The following is a 20685-nucleotide window of genomic DNA, read 5'->3' as shown; positions in this document are numbered from 1 at the left end:
CTCCTTCTCATAGCCTTTGGTTGCTTTCAAGTTCAATTTAGCACAATAAAGTTGTTATGCATGACAGTTTGGAGAGCAGAATAGGTGGTGTCTGAGCCCGCTGTGTCGCTACAAAGTGGGCCCATTCTCTGTGGGCCGGCTCAGTTACTGGAGCCTTACTGGTGGGATACAGCCATGGACTTCCAGACATTCCCATCCTGACGAAAACAATTAGCTTCAAACTGCACGAAGCCTCAGGGTCAGCCTCTCTTTGACTGAGACTGCGCCATTTAATATGCTGCAGTGGATTTCAAATTTATGTTGATTTATCCTGTTGTGTTCCTCTTTTATGCACTTTATTTACAGATGTGCAAATAACAGGAAAGTTAGAGTCCCCATGCTTCAAAAGTTTTATTCGAAATCTAAACCATTGTTTTATGTTTATTTTATCAAGAAATAGAGTTGAAACATGTCAGGCTTAATTCCATTAGGCTGAACTGCCCAGAACAGAGCCCTGGGGTTTGGAAGACAGAATCTGAAAGGAAGTGTCTCCTTAGCTAAGCATCATCAACAAACCAAACAACAAACAACCTCAAAACACCACTGTTGTCAAGATAGTTTTCTATTGTGGGAGACTATCCCTCCAAAATCCCACTCTGACCTAAAAGTGACAGATCTTTTAATAGAACCAAACTGTAATTTTCAACCATTACAAGCCACCGTGTATATCTGTGTATGTGCATATGGCTGTATCAGATCAATTAGTGTTTAGTATTCATTGACGTCCACCCAAGTGCTTACTGTCTTTAGATATATGATACAAAATTCTGCTGCCAGAAAACAAATATTATTTGATTTTGATGCTGCAGAATTGTCCTCATGCAGAGAATATAACATCTTCTCTTGTCCTCTGAAGAGAATCCTGTAACAAAGCAAATTTAGGTGTACTTTCAATTTTACCATCGGAGTAGTCCAGGCCAGATGTCTTCAGTCTCTTAGGTCTCCTGGTAAAATAAATCACAGTTGTCTTGATTAGTGATCTCACTAATTATAGGATACAATCATCAAATAAGCCTCCTTCTACATTATAAATTAACTGAAAGCATATCTTAAAAGCATATTTCACTTTTCTAAAAGAGTTTATTATCTTTCTGTAAGCTATTTGTATTAAAATATTTTTTTCACCAACCCTGCCACATAATATTTGCTTTAACTGTGTATTAGTACAGAATAGTAGAGTCCCAAAGGTCATTGCATTTTAAAATCCCGTTTTTAGCCAGTAAAAAGCAGAGTCCTTCATGAATGTGGGAATTTCACAGCCAGGCCCATCACCATAATCTAATAAAACTGTTGTCACTGAAGCACTCTTTAGACTGTGAAGGCTCATATCAAAGTCTTAATTACACTTCTTCACAGTAGTAACATTACATGAAAATGAGGGCATAAGAATACATCAGAAAAGATTTGATTTAATATGTTTAAATCAGATTTAACAGAACTCAGAAGTATTCCAGCACATCAGGCACAAAGTCCCTAATCTTTCAGCCACTTTTAAGAAACATCTGCATCTTTGTAAAAGATCTAGTAAGATGGGCCAAAAGTTTAAGAATGGACACAGCCACCTGCAAGATAATAGAAAGAATTGTTAGGGCAACCAATTCTCCTTGTTAGATTCCCATAGACTTATAAACATCTAGGGCCTAAAAATACAGAGTGATTTCCAAGAGTTGGACTTTAGTGGTAACCAATTCCATCATCCCATTAAACAGAACAATTGGGTATCACCATCAAAGAAGGACAGAATGGTAGAATTGGTTTTAAAGTTTTCTAAACATTCACTTCACAAATAAATGCACAACCATAAAAAGTATTTTATTTTAAAAAGAGTGCATCAGAAAATATCTTTCATGTACCCCACTCCTTTCATTTCTGAAAGAATGATCTAAAAAAGCGGACAAAATGTGTGAATAAAGATTAGATAGGTCCAGATTTGGCTTAGAACAATGCCTTCATCAAGGGGTTATGCTCCTCTAAAAGAACTAGTAAGGCAGAGTCAAAAATATTACATGTTTATCCTTCCAGTAATTAAATATGAGCTATTGTCTTATGGAAAGTGGTAAATTTTAAGGTCCTGCCATAGTTATTCTGAAACTAGCATATCAGGAGTCCATTTATCCCATATACTTTCAATAATAAACAACACACATGAATGTCCTTGGTTGCCCCAAGTAGGGAGTAGGAAGTTTTCTGACTACAGATGATATTACACATCTCTCAGTTAACATGGTAATCCACATGCAAAGTCCAGCCCTTAGGGACATTGCCCTGGGGATTTGTAACACTCTGAGAGTCTTTCGTCCTATAACCCAGACTGGATTACACTCACCTATTTGAGATTTTTAAATGAAAAATACAATAGAGATACATGATGCCATTTTCACATGTTGCTTTTTTATGAGATGATATAAGCACTAGAGTAAAAATGATGAACAGAATTCCTCCTGACAATTGGATATATTCTTCATTTAACCATTTGGAGACACCAAAGCATAAGAAAGGCCATTATTCTAAAATATGGCAGAGTATTTTTATCTGACCAGTAAAGTGTATTGCTCTGGCTCAAAGTAAGAACTGTGACCCAGCTGAAGGAAAGAGTCACACTTAAAATCTGGTTTGTAATGTGTCTTTCATTTCAGCAAATGACCTCCTTTCTGTCACATATCAAAGAAGCTGTATAGGGTCAACTGACCTCTTCAAAGTGGGCGAGACAAAAGTCGATGCTTCTACATCGGCAGCAGGGTTTCCAAGTTTGATTCTTTCCCCTAAACTGGGATGGCATAAAGCAGTCCCCAGCCACCTGGGTAGGAGACAGCCCACCCTTTGGGTTTGTATAAGTCATTTGGGGCCATTTTAATAGCAAAAATGCATGAGTTTTTCAAATTGTTCAAATCAGGATACTTGTGAGGGTGAAAGGAAGTACTGTTAATAATTATGTAAGGACAATAGACAAAAATAAAGCTTGTCCTGAGAAAACAGGGATGTGTGGTCACCCTACTCATATAGAAAAATGAGGTCAGATTTGTAAGGAATGTAAACAAGTATCTACTAAAGTATATCTACTAAAATATATCTACTAAAACTGTGCTCTATGGCCATTATATTGTCATAGAAACACAAATGAATTTGCGGGTGGAAATCTTTTTCCAAGACAGCACTGGTTGATGTCGTTCGTGTCGTTATCACAGGAGGTGAAAACTATAGATGAGAGAGAGCACTTCCACAAATAGCACAGGAGCTTCTGCTAATAATTATAATGTAAGATTACTATGGGGAAAAATGATACTCAAGAAGGACAGAGTGGGTTAGGAGGTGTGCATCTGCCGCCTTTCATTTTGGTCACTTGTTCCTTTTTTGATGGCTACCAGCACAGAGGAGGAAAAAGAATGTGTCTGAAGCCAGAGACTCTGTCCTCACTCCAGCTGTGAGTCTCTAGTGGGAAGGAAAGCTACTCAAACTCTCCCAGTGAAACAGAACATGATTGTGGGACTCCCACCAGAGCTATTTCAGTAAGCTCATATTTTTATAACCAAAACCACTTCCAACAAAAAAAGAGTCCAGGAGTTAATTTTTGTTTTAAGCCCTTTAAGTGTAAAGCTAATACTAATTGAGAAATCTATTTAGCAAATATTTAGGGGGAAAACTACCACACCATTTTTTACTGTTGTTGTTGTTGTTGTTGAAATGTTTCCCACTCCTCACCCCCTCAAAAAAAGGGGTGCGGGTGTGGGGACAGAACAGAGAAAAGGAGAAAAGTGGCTTCAGCTCAGTGGAACACTAAAAAATGCACATGAATCAATTATGAAAAAGAGAAGGTCCCTTTGAATGACGAAAAGCTGATTGGAATTAAGATAGGCTTTGTTCCTATCTGGAAGGTACAAGGAGGGGACTTTTCAGCAGAACAGAAAAGGGGGATTTGGGACTGTTTGGCTGCTTAATGCCATAGTGCTTCAGAGCCCATGTGAAAATTTGCTGCTGGCTATTAATCATCATTGTGCCCCTGCAAAGAAGCTGTTACAATGATGACTATATGTCATTATATTCCCACTGTAAGTAACGAATCAGAGAGCTGGGAAAGTTGGATAAGAGCGGCTGGCAAACTTTTAAGCGGTCGAATCTATTTAAATAAATTTACATTACATTTGCTACTTTCTCTGGTATGGGAATCATACTTTAAAATGAAACAATATGCTGTGTTCATGGGGCCTGGTCTTTTATTCCCCTGTCTCTGAGCCTACTTTCCAGGTCAGCTTTTGCCAGCGCTGACAGCACGCTTTTCTCATAGCCTCTCCTTCTCATAGCCTTTGGTTGCTTTCAAGTTCAATTTAGCACAATAAAGTTGTTATGCATGACAGTTTGGAGAGCAGAATAGGTGGTGTCTGAGCCCGCTGTGTCGCTACAAAGTGGGCCCATTCTCTGTGGGCCGGCTCAGTTACTGGAGCCTTACTGGTGGGATACAGCCATGGACTTCCAGACATTCCCATCCTGACGAAAACAATTAGCTTCAAACTGCACGAAGCCTCAGGGTCAGCCTCTCTTTGACTGAGACTGCGCCATTTAATATGCTGCAGTGGATTTCAAATTTATGTTGATTTATCCTGTTGTGTTCCTCTTTTATGCACTTTATTTACAGATGTGCAAATAACAGGAAAGTTAGAGTCCCCCATGCTTCAAAAGTTTTATTCGAAATCTAAACCATTGTTTTATGTTTATTTTATCAAGAAATAGAGTTGAAACATGTCAGGCTTAATTCCATTAGGCTGAACTGCCCAGAACAGAGCCCTGGGGTTTGGAAGACAGAATCTGAAAGGAAGTGTCTCCTTAGCTAAGCATCATCAACAAACCAAACAACAAACAACCTCAAAACACCACTGTTGTCAAGATAGTTTTCTATTGTGGGAGACTATCCCTCCAAAATCCCACTCTGACCTAAAAGTGACAGATCTTTTAATAGAACCAAACTGTAATTTTTCAACCATTACAAGCCACCGTGTATATCTGTGTATGTGCATATGGCTGTATCAGATCAATTAGTGTTTAGTATTCATTGACGTCCACCCAAGTGCTTACTGTCTTTAGATATATGATACAAAATTCTGCTGCCAGAAAACAAATATTATTTGATTTTGATGCTGCAGAATTGTCCTCATGCAGAGAATATAACATCTTCTCTTGTCCTCTGAAGAGAATCCTGTAACAAAGCAAATTTAGGTGTACTTTCAATTTTACCATCGGAGTAGTCCAGGCCAGATGTCTTCAGTCTCTTAGGTCTCCTGGTAAAATAAATCACAGTTGTCTTGATTAGTGATCTCACTAATTATAGGATACAATCATCAAATAAGCCTCCTTCTACATTATAAATTAACTGAAAGCATATCTTAAAAGCATATTTCACTTTTCTAAAAGAGTTTATTATCTTTCTGTAAGCTATTTGTATTAAAATATTTTTTTCACCAACCCTGCCACATAATATTTGCTTTAACTGTGTATTAGTACAGAATAGTAAAAAAAATAAAAATTATGCCATGGAATTTCCCTGAAATAATTTTATCTTATAAAATTTAATATAATTGCAAAATATTTTTATCCAGATTACATCATTAAAAGGAGAAATCTATATCTAGTTTAAGCAAAGTTTCAGAAGGGAAGTCATTTGTTTGCCTTGGTCAGCTCTCTCCTTCTGTTATTATTTGAATATTATTTGGTGTCACTTTTAGTAAGCCATTTTTTAAAGTCCTCATTTAAAATGGTTCTTGAAAATACAGCTGGACAAAGAAAAATTGCATTATGAGAGACTGCAAATGTGTCTGTGACAAAAGCACTATATCCTTTCTACTTTTCAGATGGGATAATTTCTTTGCCATTCAAATGAGTGAATACACCAAAAATTGACCGAGCTATTTAACTGATAACATGCACTTAAACAGTCTTTTATTTTTCTTGAAGAAATATATAAGAAGCATCAAAAAATTTCTCCATGCAAAAGTAATGCAAACAGAAGATGGTGAGGTTTTAGTCTGGAAGGGAACACCTGGAAGTTTATATATACATGGACACACACACACACAGCACATGTGCAGTAGGCCTGTATGGTACAGGCTATAAAACTTAGTATATAGCTCTTCATCTGGAATCTCCAGTAGAAATGCAGGGTAACTTACCATAAAAGTTTTTGTCCTCATCTACAAAGCAATTTCCTAGAAAAAAAATTGTTAAATTAATGGAAAGATATAAAAGAGTTTTGGAAGAAAGCTTGAAGGATTATATAACATATCATAAGGATTTTATAGAACATTTACAGAGACCCTGAATTTTGGACTGAGAGATTTATATTCATACTCCATGAGGAAAAAAAATACAGTAGAAACAATTGTGAATTGGTAGATCACTGTTACTCATTAGTGGAGCTACTTTTATTAAACTGATGTGAAAGATGTCTGATATGGAAGAAATTTGATATGGAAGTTGATAGATCTTCAATGTTCTCTAGGAGCAAAAGAAAGAGGAAGAGAAAGAAAGGCAAAATGGAAGCTCATTACAGGGAGTGAATTCAAAGTGAGGCAATATAAATGCGAAAGAGAGAGAAGGCACTATTCATCATAAATGGCATCAGCAATGTTAGCTAAATTTTACCAAGGTCTTTAAAGTCCTTTGGCTGAAACAGGTATTCAGGACAGTATAGGCTTCAGGAGAATATGGTATTTGGTTTAACTTGCAGCATTACCATTTACTTGCTTTATGTCCTCAGGTAAAAATTTAAAGATCCGGAAGCTTCTCTTTTCCCATCAGTAGAATGGAGTAATAATAATTTGAAAATATACAGGGTTGTTGTGGAGGCAAAACAACATAGGTAAAGTACCCGACACAACAACTGGAATGTATCCTTTAAATATTAATTTCCTTTACCTTCTCAATATTTTGATATACCTCTTGCAATTCTCATCCTCAAATTTCTCTGTTGGTCAAAATTGAGTCAAATCTCCTGACATAAAATCTCATAGAAAAAGAGAATTCTTAGCAACAAACCTTACCATAATGGATTCCAATGGTTTAGACCTTACAAAAACTACAACCACATAACTAGTTTTTGTTTGGTTGTGGTTAGCCTTTGCTCATGCTAGCCTGATCACTGAAGCAAACTAGTGAAGACCTGAAGAATGGTTGCTCATATTGTGGCAACAGTATCTTCCCTTATGCAGACATGAGTCCAAAGAGACAATTTCATAATAACTACACAATAATCTCCACAAAAAGTCTCCCAGGGCCTTAGTTGAAAATCTGAGATGTCAAAAATAAAGAGATCTTTGACTTCGACATTATTAAAAAAAAAAAAAAAAAAAAAAGAATTCTGCTTAGCAATTAGTCCTGTTGCCCCAAAATAGTATGCTTTGGAGGAATAACACTTACTTGGTCATGAAAAAAATAAGCAAATTCATGACATAGCACTCATTTATTTATTAAAGACAAGTCCTCAGAGATAGAGAATCATGTTTCCCTAGTAATAAGCTTCATTCTTGTGAAACAGTCATGGAACCATGGATAAGTGTAATAGTGGGGGTTGACCTCTTCTTATTTGGTGATTGAACTTTGCTTCACCAATCTTACACTTGAAAGTATTTGGCAAAACGTAACTCAGGTCAAAACATTCAGAATATGTTCTACCTCTACTTATTATATAGCATACATTTTCCAGTTACTGGCAATGATCTTGACCAGGTGATTGGTCAAAATTATTTTTTCTCTTATATGGCCTCCTAATTGAATTATTACATTAATGATAACCTTATTTTAGACAATGAAATGTATTTTATGGAATTAAATAGATATGTGTAACTAAATATTGTATCAGTCTGCAGAAAAAGACTCAACTCTATGTTGGAAACTACATAGAATGGAAGCATGATGAACATTTTTTACCATGTACAGCACACAGGCATATCATCCAGTCTGTTACTTTTAATGCCAGTTGATTACGTTTCTTAATGAAATGCTTTCTGCACACTTAAAATATGCAAAACATGAAAAAGCCTTCTGACTTGACGTTTAAACCCATCTTTCTTTGCAACTACTGTTAGAAAACCAAGAAGAGATTAGCTATATTCTATTTCTGCCTATTCCCCCATATTTAAAATATAACAGGACATACTTTCTTATATCTTATCATCATTTAGGTGATTTTTTTCAAGACCTATACTGAATTAAACACATGCATGTTATATCAGTCATTTGTGCAACACAGTATCTTTAAACATTTTTTTTTGTTGTTGTTGTTGTTTTTATGGGCAAGCTATTAATAAAGAGACATATGTGCTGTGTTTTATATATCCACATACTTTACTACCATTTTTTAGATAAGCACCATAACTTAAGTTGTCTTCCATACAAAGTTCTGGCAAGCTTCAATAGATTCATTAGTGGGTTTTTCTTTACAACCAACGAAGCTCAAAGAGCTCCTAACAATGGAGCTAATCACTGCCTCTTCCCTGACCCAAGCTTAGGTTTTCCCTCCTTTCACTTCAGACTCTTATTTCATTTCTGAGCAATTGGATTTCCGTGGCATTCCCAGAACAAATAAATATCTCCCTTTTCCCCCTGCTTACATCTTTTGTGTATATTTTTTCTATACGACTGCCCGTATTTAAACTAGTGTGGTAATGGCAGGGTTCTTCAGGTAATCTTTCATTGGACATAAATGGTGTAGCATTAAAATGCAGATAATGTTACCTCAATTAGAGAATGCTGTGCAAAACTTGAAAAAGACGTAGCTAAATGTTTGGACTAAACAAGTAAGTCTATGTTGTTAAGAGTGGGGCTGGGCAAGTTGCATTTTCAATAGATCCCTTAATGAATAAATGTTAGACTGTATCAACAGTCCTGAACAGGCTTGTGGTTTGTGTGTGCATGAAGTGTAATGGTATCAATTGACTGGCTCTTTGTGGTTGCTATAAAGTACTCTTGAATGTGTCAATGGAGAGAAGGCCTGCAGACAATGAAGCCATGACAGCTGAATGTCAGCAGCGACCTTGAACCTAAACTGGTTTCACCATTCCAGTGACTCCAGCTACAGTGAAGACATGCACTGGAGCCGGACCTTCGGCATTGCCTGTCATTTTCTGTGTTCAGATTCCAAGCACTTAAGTGACAATTTCACCACATTGCTAGACCCTGCTAATATGCATCAGTGAACGTTCACTTATTAGTGATGGGACTAACGATATGCTCAGCATTTTAATCAGACTTGCATTGGCATTTAAAAATACAAAACACAAAGCAAAACAAGGCATCATTCTAGACTAAATGTTTTATATAAGCAAACTCATCCAAAGAAGATACCCAAAACATGTCTTTTCTGCAGCACTGAATTCTTTGATATCGATCTTGCATTGTATAACATTACTGCACATACATTACTACACTCTTTATTGCTGCAAATAGCACATGATTAGTTAATTAAAATATGGCATCAAGGAATAATTAATATTTGTAATGCAGTGTTTCTTTAATGAAAAACAAGAGAATTCTTCTAAAGGTCACATTTACAGATTAAATGTGTCTTTAACATAAATGGAATGTTATTAAGCTAGGCTCAATATTCAGGAGAGAACTACAAAGCCTTTTGTGGCAAAACACTATTAATGAATTCAAGAAACTGAATCCCTTTGCTAATGCTAGAGTTGAGCAAGGTTAGAAGCCCAACCACAACTGAATGTTCTTAATATGTTCAATGTACTCTGCAGTGAAGAACTGAGGGAAGGGAAGGAAAGGAAGTGGGTGGAGGGGGGAAATAAAGAAGAAAATAGAGAAAGAAAAGGAAGATAGAGGAAGGCAGAGAGAGAAAGACAGATATAGAAAAAAGAGAAAAGAATTTGGTTGATGAGAAACATCTAACTATGGTCATGCAGAAAAGAGCAGAAATACTGAATATTGGCATGCGGGTATTGTAGGAAGAATTTTTTTGGTGTGAAAATGTTATGAAAATTATAGCACTGTAAGCTGATTACAATTCATTCTAAGAAAAATGTAGCATTTTCTTAAAACGAGCAATATAAAGAAAAATAATAACATCACAATTATGAAATTTGTAGATGTAAATTTGTTATTATAATGTCATTGTGAATCGATATGAGGTATGATATAGACACTTCATTTAACTAGCACATCTGTGAGTCCTAATCATCAATAAAAACTGTTGTGTGATATATTATTTTTTGAAGTAAATAAAAGTTGAACACTACTATCTCTTGTTTCTCAGTGGTTATCTCAAGTTCTTATATAATAAATAGTTAACTATTCGATTACATGTGTTCTTATAAGTCCTTTAAAACATACAGAGGAGAAAAAAAATGTTTGAAGGGTATATCTGTGCTTCTTAATTGAAACAGCTGAATGCTGGCAACGATTTTCTGTATGTTTCTAAAAGATAAGTCACATATTTTAATAATATAAAAAAGTTTCTTAAAATATAAATATTGCTACTCAGAAGAAATACTTATTGTCCAGAAAATTACTGCGATATAAAGTTTTACTATTTGTTTAGTATAATAATTACTTTAAGTGTATTTTATCAGACTATGTGGTACTACGGAAATAAAGATATATTATCATGATTTCACATTACAGTTAAAATATTTATTATGTGAAAATCATGTTAAAAAGATTATTAAACTACCAAAAAATAACCTAGTGAGCACTAAAACAGATATTCAAATAATGACCTAACATCATCAACTTTCTTAGAGAAAAAATAGACCAAATTAAATTTAGTATATGATGAGGTTCTTTGAGGCCTTAAAATCAAAGTGCAATGAGGAAAATAAATAGTGAAATAAAATATTTTCTTGCATGAATTTTATGTCTGTGCTTCATAGAGAGAAAACCCTTTGATTAATAGATTCAAAGATAATTCTTTCTAATCTTTGTAGATGCACTTGCAAATTTGAACATTCAATGTATACTTTTTACATTAGCATTATCACTTATAAGAGGGCTGACAGCATTAGTTGGCAGCTATAAAAATTATTTTCTTCATATGTTTATTTTAGTTTAAGATTACCCCGTAATGTTATAATTTTTCCAATCCACAGGTTTTATACCAGAAAAAAAAAATAGCATCACCCAGTTTTATTTTGAATCACTGAGATTTATGTGAATTACATGTACTAGAAAATATCATTTAGAAAATTTTCATATTTATATTGGCACTTAAAATGTATATAGATGCATAGTTTTTATGAATACCAGATAATAAAAGACCTCTACAGATGCCACCATTCATTATGAAGTGGCATCTCTGCAAACTCCTGTTGGTATCATACTTTAAATGGCCTCTTCACTTTGCTATATGGAAGAACTTTCAAGGAGACAAGCTCCAAATCTTGAAAAAATTGACGGTTGGAATGAACAACTATTTTTCTGTTACAGTTATTCTTAAGTAGGATGGTAATTCTCAATTAATCCCCTGTGCATATATGAGTTATGGAATTTAAGTTTAAATACAAAAGTAGTCAGAAATGAAATTCAGGTTAACAGGTCAACACAATGCCTACAGCTGAGCTACTCATTTTTGTTGACCTACATACTTCAGCAATCTTGATTAAATCTAATGTAGGCGGTAATGTCTGGAAATACATTCTTCTTCACGAAATAGTTAAAGAGTATACCTAGTAAACATCTGGCTATGTTATTTAAGAAAATATTCTGAATAAATGCTTTTGTTAATTAAGAAATGAGCGACCATTCTATGAATAAATGTGTGACTATGATAGAATTTGTGGTGTAAAAAGTTGTGCAAGAAGCATGTATTGATATGGGTTTATTCTTGTGCTTTAAGGTGCATTCCATAAAGATGTATCACAAGTAGTTCTTCTTCAACACTTACGAACCTTTATGTTCATATTGATCGATCATTTTAGAGTATCCTTCACTCTTAAGGTTCCCTAAACTTTTTATTAAAAAAATAAAATAAAAGGGTGAGGGTGAACTCAGAATTACTTATTTTCAAACTTCAGTGACTTATATATTAAATTTATTTATGTATTCATTTATTTGTGTATTCATTCAGTAAATATGTATTTAGTTTACCACATGCAAGGTTGTATGTTATAAAGAAAAAATAACAATGGATTTCTGTATTATCTTTCATTCTTTTTTCTTGTTTTTAAGCAGCTAGTTTTTCCAAGTCTTGTCTAAGTTGCATCTATGAGGAAAGACTCAAGCCAGTTTCACGTGGTTTAGATAAATGTGGAAACTTGATCACAGAACCAAGCAGAAGCCCAACACGGGGCCTTGTCGCTTTTCATAGATGATGAAGGGGCTCTGTGCGCCTGCCCCCATGCACCTCTCAGGGAAAACAACCGTTCTTAAGGAACCACTCAGCTCTTAATCTGTCCTGGACTCTATCTACACATTGAAATTTAGATTCAGTCACTAATCTGGGTTCTCTCTCATTTTCCATACACAGTACTAGCACATTTGTCATATGATATTTTATATAATCTTTAGAGTCTCTGTGTTACGAAGAAATATCTGAGATATAATAAGATGAGGTGATTAACTCCATGTAAGGAGAAGTTATAATTCTAATTCAGATCTCTTTACTCCATAGCCAACCCTCTCAGGGATCCTACATGTCTAGTAGTATCGATACTGAGTAAAAATATTAATCAAATAGAAATTGCCTGAAAAGATTTTTTTAATCTATATGTAGAAAACTACGGAAAAGAGAGTAAGCAAAGATACACACATCCAGTACCTACAAGCCTGGGCTCAGACTAAAAGAATTCTGACACTCTCCATCTTCAGTCAATTTTCACTCCAAGAAAACCATGCTTTCCATCGCTGCCATAATAGTGAAGACCAGGAATAATTCTTGGTGAGATTGTGCCTCTAATTTTAGCAAAGCTTGAGGTTATGATGCTATAGCAGAAACTGGGTTGCTACTTGGCCCAGCCATGGTTCCATTCCTGTATATGTTCCCTTTCCCTCTATATACCAGTCCTACACTGCTAGAGACTACGGTGTAGGTGAGAGCAATTAAACAAGTTCATTCTCCTTAGGGCCCTAATCAACAATGTCATCTCTCTCAAAAAAATAAAGAACAATTCAAAGCAATTTATCCTGTGCTCAAATATTCAATATTAATAGATTTTCAATTTTTTAGTCACATTTAAATTTTCTGTCATTACCTAACAAAATTTTTCAACACTTAAAGTTCATTCTTTGTATTGTAGCTAATGTTTACATAATATCAAATAATTTTAAAGGAAAATTTAATTAAGTTCATGGTGAATACTTTCTAATCTAAATAAAAGTATATTTTATTTTGTTCACTGAAGTTATAAATATGTACAAATTAACATTAAACTTTATAAAACATAAATGTCTTTTAAAATAATATTTTATAACCCAAAATAGGGACTGCCAATTAAATGCATGTGGTATTAATACTCATAGCTCTATCTGCTCTCACCTAAGCTACACTTTCAATCCAGCAATGTATTATCAAACAGAAAATTTACTTGGATTCATTTTGTCAGAAGAATATATGTCATATTTACATGCGTTCCAATACAATAAATGTTTTTGTCAAATTTTGCTTTGGGAATTTTTCTTCTCATGTGAACTTATTTTACTCTCTTCAATCATACTGTTGTTTTAAAATGATCCAGATAACCATGTATATTTTACGGTGTTACACTCAAGACACAAGTTATTCCAGAGGTAAAGATTCTCTTGTAAATACTCGAGCTTCATGTTTTGTCCTGCTAGTACATAATTGACATTCACTAACATTGGTTGGACAGTTTTAGAAATGAATGTTATAGTGTAGTCCCATTAATGCTGAAGTAATTATTAATAAAATCCTAAAAAGGAGTTCTGTTGTCCAGAAAGAAAAATGCAAGTTCAGTTTACTTGTTATCACAAAGTTATATTAATACTATTGTACAGCTAAGCACATTTGGAGACACCATGCAAATCTACCTGTCATGTTTAATTATAAACTACTGAGGAGACTGCTAGCAAAATTAACAAATAAATACAGCAATATTCAGTATTTAACTGCTCTGTTCTAAAAGTATGAAAATTGTCACTTATAAATACCAAGTGCCATTTAAATAATTGATCAATGAATTCATTGTAACAAATTATCTGAGAACTGTTTGTGATGAGGTCAGCTCCCTACGATATGACCCCATATTTTAAGATGTAGTCATGTACTCATCTTAAAATGGTGACATCCATGATTTCAGAGTACTGAGAAGAATGTAGACTAGGAAATATGAAATACTTTTGAGTATTTCAGGGCCATTGTTTTTGGATACATATATGCCATGGACCAAATAATGTCACACAAACATTGTAACCACAAAGAGCAAAAAAGTCAGAGGAACTCTAGAATATAACACTGATTTGGTGGTATCTTCAGACACTAACAGAATAAAAGGGATTCACTTCTATCATACTGAAAACACTGGTTTTCTTAGGCTATATAAAGAAAAAAAGAAGAAGAAGGACTCATTTATATTAGGCCAATGTAAATTCAAGTAATATCCCTTAAAAATTAAGGGATAATACAGATGTTATATCTGAGATGTGGAGTCTTGCTTTGTATGAAATGATAAGCTTTACTTATACAGTACAAAACCTAGTTTGTAATGTTTTTCTTCATCATCATTAGGTGACTATAGGTGTAAATTTACCTTGGGTTAATGCAGTTTATATAAAATGACTTGGCTTTCAGTTACTTCTATAGTATACTTTGTTTTCAGTGCCTTTTTCATTAAAAAAGCATTACATTTAGTAATCAGGCCACATTATGCTTGGGTATCTATCTTTTCATATGTCTACAGGAAGAAATTTCTGGAAAGTTTCTATCTGAAATAAAACCTAGCTCTCCATATTCCTATGTATTGCAGCATAGGTAAGGATCTCCTCATTGAGCTTACCTCTAAACTGAGTGAGAATTTGTAAAAATCAAATATTTCAATCCCACTACAGGTGTTGTACATTCCTCTCTTCATAGCCTACAAATAATTAGCCTGTCTTCTTTCAACATAGAGCTAAAGTTTAAGAACCACAGGTACATTATGAACCTTTCTTGGGTAGGCCCTACATACGTAAAGTATAGAATAGAAAGTACATTATGCCATTAAAGTGTTCTTGTTTCCTTTGGAATAATATCATTTAGAATGCACCTTAGCATATTAAGTGGTTGACAGATAGCATAAACAAAAATAGGTTTTACATTGCAGCTGTACACAATACACCTTTGTACAGTTGACTGATTGCTTACAACAATAAAAAATAATTGTAGCATTCTGCTGTCAAACTTTCTGGATAGTTTATAGTGAACTTCAAAAATATGGTTCCTTTTTTGCAAATGAAATTAATTTGAAGATAAAAGTAATGTGATACCATGAAACATAAATGTTTCATCCCAAAGAAGAGATTGTTATCCCATAACAATAGACAAAGTTTCACGTCCCAATTTTTCGAAAGAAAGCAATGGTACCACTTAAGTATGCAAGGAAAAGCTTTATGTGGCGATGAGTACAATATTATTAATATAAAAAAGAGAAAAGTATTTATTTACCAATTTTGACAGTTGTCATAGACATCACTATTTCAAATGGCATTTTTGACAAAACAATTTGCTGGCTGATAGTTACAGGGGAACTGAAAGATTTTTTTTTCCCTGTGTATTTAAAATATAAAAAATGCATCCTCAATGTAACTTTTCTGCTTAAGAGGAAAAAGAATGAGTTCTATAAAACAACCCTTCCAGTGCAGTTTCTGTAAGAACAAATGAATGCAAGTGTTAACGAGGTCTAATCTTCTCTTTTGTATTTGTTTCTTCATTAAGCTCTAACTATGCTCTAGCTCTTGTACCCTGAAGATTTGATGTGAAGATGGTATGACAGGCTTGGCTTCTCCCGATGCAGCTGGCACTCCTGATGCCAAAAGCCAGAGCTTGTGGTAGTGGGATCAGGAGAGAGTCGTTCCCAGCACAGTTTGCCTGTCAGTTTCCCATCCGCCTCGCACTGCAGCGCTCCCTCCCCAAGTCCCCTTAATGAGAAGTGGAGGACAATACCAGTATTGTTGTTTCTACTCACAATCTTGTGGAAAGAACAATCGCTGTTTACCCAAGCATTTGTATTACCCAAACTCTGTCGATAATTACTTCTAGAGTCCCTGATTAACTCTGCTCTCTGCCTCAGCACAAAAAACCTATTGAGAGACACCAGACAACTTTTCTATCTCTTAGAGCCTTTTAACAGTTTACTGAATATGACTCAGTCCTTATATTTACTAGAAGAAATGTACCTACGTGATTTGCACTCAGCTCATCAGGAGCTTGCTAACCATGTAAGTAGCACAGGTGTACTTTGGAAGGCTTGAAAATTCACCATCACCCTCCCTTCTCCCCTCTCTCCATCAAAAAAGTTAAAAAGCACTGTCTCCTTTCAGTTGATGTGTCCCTGTACCTAGGAGTCTATGATAAATGCAAGCACATTTCAACTAACAATGATATTTCTAGTCAGTTTTTTGCTGTTAACTTTTTATAGTAAAATATGTAGGAGAAAAATTTCTAGTTATTTAATTACTATGAGATTTTATGATACGCTTTTGTTTTCTAAGACCTAACAAAATGGAACTGTTGCTATGCCTATTTCAATGATACTGGTAATAATTTTAATCTGTCACATCACTTCCACCCCCCTTCACGTCCCACCCCACATGCAGTCTGCTGTTAGCACTATGCAAAACACCATCATGAATATGCGTAATTATGGAGATTCATGGTAATTTTTCAGGGTTATCCGATGTGACGTTTATAGGACAGCAGCATACATCAATTTAAACGAGTGTGACAAATATCTTATCCTTTATATTTCTATAGTATTTTTAATATTTTCTTGGCCCCTCTCCAGGGAGTAGTGTGAAATGGTAAGAACTTGAATAATAAAAATGTTAAACAATCAAATGCTTCACTAGAATGTTTTTTAAAGGCAAGTTTAAAATGATTCTCTACCTGTTGAAGCTTAAAAGTATCATATACTGAATTTTTTCTTAGGCAGTACTTTTTATTGAGCATCTTACACATTTCCAAACCAACAAAAGCACGGACATTTGCATGTGCCATTTTATGATGAGGCTGAATTGCTTAATTACTTTTAAACTATGACTGCTTGCCTGACAAAATTATTTGGCAAACATGGTCCACCAACTTTATTAAGCATAAGCATTTGAAACAATAATCTAATTGTGGTATTTTTGAATTTTGTTCTTAGTCTGTAGCACCTCTTAGAGACTTGCATATAATCTTTATCTCAGTGACTAATTAGGACTAGCTTGACAATTTCATATTTACAATGATTACCAAGTAGGAATCCTCTTCCTTGTTCAGTATGTTTGTCATGAATACTGTACAATCCTAATTACATTGAAGATATAAAGAGCCCCACGATTTGATTGAGAGACATCTTGAGTTTAAAGTGAGTAAATGTGAATTGTATCGAGAATTTTAAACGGCAGAGCAATTAATACCTATTTCTCATGCAGTCACTAAGAAAGACGAAATAACTGTGTGCACGCAAGTCATTGTATCAGCCATATTTTTAAGGGTGTTAACAATAAAGTCATTAAAAACTGGCTTGATTCAAAATGATCTTCTTCATTCCAACCAACTGAATTCAGAATTCCTTTTTCTCAAGCATATACTTTCAGGATTTCGGGCTGAGGGTCAAATTTTCACAATTAAATGTTCCTCAGTACTATATTGGCAACACACCATCATGAATACTCTTCGTACAATTAGCAGGGCCTACTGTGGAAGTATACTGCTAATAGAAATAATAACGAAGAATACTGGGGCATTAGTATGCCAGAGTAGGTTGGAGAAACCTTTTTTGCATGATGCATGTGTAATTGTATGTTACATCTAAACATCACTGTATATTGCTTTAGAAATAATTGCTTAGAAAAATATATTTAACACTTCCTCTCTTTTAAGGTCCCAATTTGATTAACAAAGAAGTTCAGTGATATATTAAGCCTATAAGTTAGTAATGTCTAAATGAATGTGTTCTGTATTTGCATGTTTCTTAAAGTGACACTTTCTGGAGACACACAATTGCCATGTCTATATACATGTGTAAAGCGAAGTGAAGAATTGATGCAATCATCCAGATAATTCAAGGGAAAGACACTTTTGCCTCAATTATCTATTGCAAGCAAAAGTGAGGGGTTTATCCTGAATTGTTCAAATAATTGCCTTGATTATCTTCACTTTGCATGTGTAGACACTTTTACAATAATATTTATATTAACATTTGCAATTTACATACATATAAGGCAGAAATATTTCTATACACAAGATGATCAAAATCTTTTCACAACAATTTCTACTCTTTGGTTGTCCCTAATTTTTCATACAGTCAGATCATTTGTGTGCACATTCTTATATGGTAATTGAATCAAGGCAAAACTAGGCAGACTCATTATATTCATTTATTAAATGCTTGGTTAATAAACTGACTGGTATACATGATACTGATATCTCACCATTAAAACGTTCATTGATATATTCTATCTAAAACTTCAATAATATATACTTCTTACTGGGTATAATCGTAAATTCATTTGAGGAAGTAAATGTGATTCATATGTATATTTACAATAAAATACAACATTAAAACAGAGAAAAATTTCCAAGAGTTATATCTTATATTGTACTTATTTAAGATTTGTTATGAATAAGTTAATATTCATACAGAAATCAATACCAGAACACATTTTCAAAAGTTCCATTGACACATTAAAAATTCAAATATATAGCAGATTTTACCGTGTCTCCTCCATATGCACTGACAAAACAATAATATAATTACCGACACTTGTATTATTTTACCTTATGTTTATTAAATATATAAAGTATATTTTCCATGACTTTTAAATCTATACTGTTTATTAATACATGAGGAATCCTAAATTTCTTCTGGGCCTGCTTAATCACTATTTGAAGTCTTTATTCTGGTCCACAACAAAAATGCATTTCAGAAAATGTAAAGCAGCTCTACCATGTTTCTTCATATTGGTAGTATGTCAAAATATGTTTTGTTTGAACTTTAGAAATTAAATCTTAGTTTAGTTAAAATATTGCTAAAGTATTGGATTATAAGTGTTCGTCTGGACAAGCAATTAATATCTAAATGTTGAAAGACACCAGAATACTTTATGGACCTATTTGGCAATGAAAATGAACTAGCTATGTTATAAATTTGGTAGATAGGGCTCATATGTAGCATTCATTTATAATTTTCATGCTTTATATAAAAGTATGTAATTGATGCTTACAGTACAACCAAAATTTTCTCTGTGCTCATAAAAACACATGCAGCAGAGGCAAAATTAAGCATTTCAGAGTATTTTACTGTTCTAATATTGTTTTAATTTGTTCTAAAAATCAAGTGTCTGTCTCTGAATTTTATTTATCAAAAATCAACTTCCAGAACTAAATGAATACGTTTTATAAATACAGCATGGGGATTGATAGATATTTTTCTTTAGAATTGTTAAAGAGCAAAATATAATAATTTGGTGGCAAACATCTGGCTGGCAATCATATATGATAAATTCATAAGAAATACAGGAAAGATATTTATTTACTGTTACTGCTAAGCCAGACTTTATTTGTCTTAGAAGATTTTTCATCTATGAGTGGAAAACAAACTTTCCTTCAAGAGGTCTGTGAACCGAATAATAAATGTCAGGTCTAAATCCTGTATGAAAATCAGTCCGGTTTAATCCTGGATATTCTTCAGCATGCAAATGAAGACTAGAGGTTTCCCTGGACCTGCTGTCATACAGGCAGCCAATTTACAGACCCTGGCACTGTGTATGTGTTATGGGCTCGCCGGCTACCCCTCCCCCCCAGCCTAAGACTTGGTCTCAGCTGCCTGCCTTTCACAGAAAACCACAAACCAAGGAAACATATCAGTAATAGCGCCCTGTAAATTAACTTGACATTTGATGCAGAAAAAATCTAAAAGCTTACAAAAGACATTGAAAACAAAAGCCACTCAGGACCCACACTACATATATTGTGGATTTAAGAGATCTGGAAGGTGGTTATTCTATTGTAACTAACACATACAGCCTTCATCTTCTTTGTTAAGACAATTCAGTCATTCTTTGTTACAGACATAGTATCCGTCAAACAAGAAAACAGTATTTTCCACCAAAAAAAAACCACAAAAAACAAAAAAAAAACCCTAAAAGTCCAACTGATATTATAACAATGATTCAATTAATAGGTTTTTTTACATTTAAAAAAAAGCCATACATTACTAATGTTTAAAGAAAAGAAGTTAAAATATAATTTTATGTTTCCTTGGTAAATAAGACATGTTGACATTGCTAAGATGTAAATAATGTAACATGCATTGGAGAATGGTGTGAATCTTGCTGAACATGAGGTATTCACAAATATTGTTGTGTCTTAAAAATTTTCCTTCCAAGGCATTTAATTTTTTTCATGCTTGGAAACCCCTGAATCTCTTTTAAAAGAAAAAAAAAAATTTTGGGTTCAAAGAAGGACTGTTGATAAAATATTAAATGGTTCTTTGACATCATCTGTGGTGTGGGGCT

This window comes from Rhinopithecus bieti, unplaced genomic scaffold (genome assembly GCF_001698545.2).
Source record: "Rhinopithecus bieti isolate Rb0 unplaced genomic scaffold, ASM169854v2 scaffold_17861, whole genome shotgun sequence".
Classification (NCBI taxonomy): domain Eukaryota; kingdom Metazoa; phylum Chordata; class Mammalia; order Primates; family Cercopithecidae; genus Rhinopithecus; species Rhinopithecus bieti.
Note: the sequence above shows the minus strand (reverse complement) of the source record.